This window comes from Charadrius vociferus, unplaced genomic scaffold (assembly GCF_000708025.1).
Source record: "Charadrius vociferus isolate BGI_N301 unplaced genomic scaffold, ASM70802v2 scaffold166, whole genome shotgun sequence".
NCBI lineage: Eukaryota > Metazoa > Chordata > Aves > Charadriiformes > Charadriidae > Charadrius > Charadrius vociferus.
In genome coordinates, this window is record NW_009649228.1 from 1,478,759 (window position 1) to 1,482,148 (window position 3,390).

Here is a 3,390-nt window from a genome sequence, read left to right on the forward strand (position 1 = left end):
CCATATGAAAAGGAAGACAAATAAATGACACGTATTAACGAAGAAACAGATGCACTTATTGCTGCAAGCAGGTAGCCTTTTTTCCAAATTTTCTAACATCTCCTCAAACCCTTTGTATTCATTTTCACCAATAAGTAAATTCTGAGCCTTGTGGCTGTTCCAGATATTCTAGTGTGGGCAATCGGTCTTGATTGCTGCAAAGCTGGTCTCCAGAAGTTATGCCATACTTTCAGGGGTCCTTATGATACTGCCTGTTACAAGGAAAAACATTACTAATGCTCTCAGAAACACTATATTCTCTGAAATATAAAATATACAGTAATGACAGTAATACAACTAAAGTATAAAATATCATAAAGCATGAAGTAAGAATTTTATGACAAAATCCTACTATTTATAGAGTACCTGTAAAATAAAGACAGAACTGAAATCAGTATCTTTTTTATACTTTTTTTTTTTACAAAATTGCCTGCGGCTCACTACAGAATTAGCAGAGCAAAGGTTTAAAATCAGAATCTGGTGGCTTATGTTTTATTACATTAATCAATCAATTATTAAATGATTCTACATTGTATTGAAAAATTAGCAAAAAAAGATCATTTAGGAAAGGTATACTGTCTTTCAAAGATTTTCTACTCTAACAATACATCAAAACAAACAGGACCACAAATCCTTTCTTTCCTTCCCAGCTATTATTTTCTCTGGGAATCTGTTTTCCTGTGGGGGTTTAGACTTTGCGAATCCTTATATTTTTCATATTCAGAAGCTTCCTGCACAAATAAGCATTACTCCTAAAGCATATGCCATCAGAAACCCGCTTTTGATAAAAATCATTCCTGGTTGCACTGCCTTTGCAGGTCACAGCAACGTTGTGTGGCAAGGGGAACAGTCTTTCTAGCAGGCAAACAGTGAACTGGGGGGAATTTTGAACTCTTGCAGCTGACAAGCAGCTACTGTGGTTTACAGAGTGTTATTTCCAGTCTTATCAGCTACTGAATTGGATTCAAAGTTGCGCTGTTTTTCTGAGTCTTTTTGTGGCCAGGGCCCAGGGTATCTAAGCTGAAGTCCCAGAATGAAAAGAGTGATTGACGATTTCGTTCTACTGGCAAAGGGAAACCTTTGCAAAGATGGTAAATCTTATTAAATAGCAAACAGTGCTTTTGCTGGGGCCATTCTGAGACCGAGAAATCGACTTCTCCAGGAGGCAAGGAGCAGCACAAGTTTGAGTGCCACCTTCCTTTCCAAGTGCAAATTGGATTTTCTTAACCTTTCCTTCTGTAACATAAACATTGAGACAAACAGTCAGACAAGCATTATATGTTGTAAAACAAAACGTTGCACAGTAGACACATCTTCCCCTGGGGAGAGGAATGAAAGAATAAACATGTAACAAGCATTAGTCACATTGCTTAATGCACTACTGGAAGACACTCAGATATTCATTGCAAGTATGCTATAAAGAGATATATAAAGTATAATAAATGTACTATGTAACTTGTCAGATAATCTACTGCATTCTGAATCAGCCTGAGTTAGAATGAATTTTAAAAGTAGTTCCATGTACCATTGAGGAAGGCAGCAAAAATCTTGTCAGAAAGACAGTTTTGCATTTGTGTTACTAAGCGCAGGTACAAAAAGCATTACTGACCTTTTTTTATAGAATTCCACAGCAGCACCTGGAATTGACACATCATCAAATGCAATCTTGATTGACAAACAGTAGAGAAACATCCCAAAGAAGAGAGGCCAGGGTACTGTCCTCCTCATCATCATCATCTGGCTGTTTCCTAGCAACCTTTTAGTACCAGCTCAGTTTTATTTCCATTTCCATAGGGACTGAGGCAAGAGCAGTTAACAACTGCAGCGCATAGACACAATCCAACAATCCGGAGAGCAGGCAGTGGAAGCTGAACTGAAGAAAGTCAGAAGTTACTTCTGTGCTCAGCAGAAAGTTCTGGGAAATGTTTGCTGCTACACAAGTGAAGCTTCCACCTCTGGTTGAAAGTTCATATCTACAGTCAATCACTTGCAATCTGTAGTTTATAAGTACTGCTTGCTCATGATACTTATTCTTTAGGTGCAACCACAAATAAAACATCTGCTCTTTTCAACCGGCCTGAGGAATACCCTTCCAACCTTGTACACAGTGGGCACCAGCCCATTACACAAGTGTTTCATGCCTCATTTTAATTAGACAATGCAATAGGTATGGTAAGCATCAGTCTTTCAGAAACACAGATTAGTTCTTCAGCCATATGAATTGGGAGAGTAAATAAACCCCTCACCTTCCTGAGTTCCCATGTCACACCAAGGCAAATTGATGGGCACAGTAGTCAAAATTAGAATCACAGAATCATAGAACCATAGAATTGTCTAGGTTGGAAGAGACCCTTGGGATCATCGAGTCCAGCCATCTACCCTACTCTACAAAGTTCTCCTCTACACCATATCCCCCAACACCACACCTAAACAGCTCTTAAACACATCCAGGGATGGTGACTCAACCACCTCCCTGGGCAGCCTATTCCAATGCCCAACCACTCTTTCTGTGAAAAATTCTTTCCTAATGTTCAGTCTAAATCTACCCTGTTGGAGCTTGAAGCCATTCCCTCTTGTTCTGTCATTAATTACCCGTGAGAAGAGACCAGCACCAACCTCTCTACAGTGTCCTTTCAAATAGTTGTAGAGAGTGATGAGGTCTCCCCTCAGCCTCCTCCTCCTCAAACTAAACAGTCCCAGCTCCTTCAACCACTCTTCATATGATTTGCGACACATAGTAGTCAAAAAAACTAGGCTACCTAATAGGCAAAGCTAGGATATTGAAAATTCAGCTGTGGTTACAGGTAGACACTGTGGTCTGTAACTGTGCTCTGCTATCAGAATTAAATTTTCTGACATAATGGTAAAGTTTATTTGTGCTGAAAACAGCAGTGTTGCAGTAACTAGGTTCTATAATAGAGGCATTTTTTCTAAATGTTTTTATTTTGTATGTTTGTTCATTTTTTTCTTATTTATTGTGCTTACAAGGAATATTTCTCTGTTGCTCACCACTCCTTACCCCACGGCATGGGATTATCAAAATGCATTAAATGGAATTCAGCTCTGTCACAATTCCTTCTTCAGACCAGTCAGTGGTGAAAGGTGAAGCACATCACATGTTGTCAAGAGTGAATCCAATCTGTCACCATTTTCTACTTTTCCTAACACTTGTTCACGTGGTGTCACCTTTAATAGAATTTAGCTTCTGATGTGAGTTCCACTACAGTCACTGGAAGATATCTTATTGTCCTAATGTGTACAGACAGAGACCAGGAGCTGTCTGCAGAACTGGACACAAGGGCTGTGCAGACAAGTCTGCAGCATGCAGCCAGGCGTGTTTGTCTAAGCATT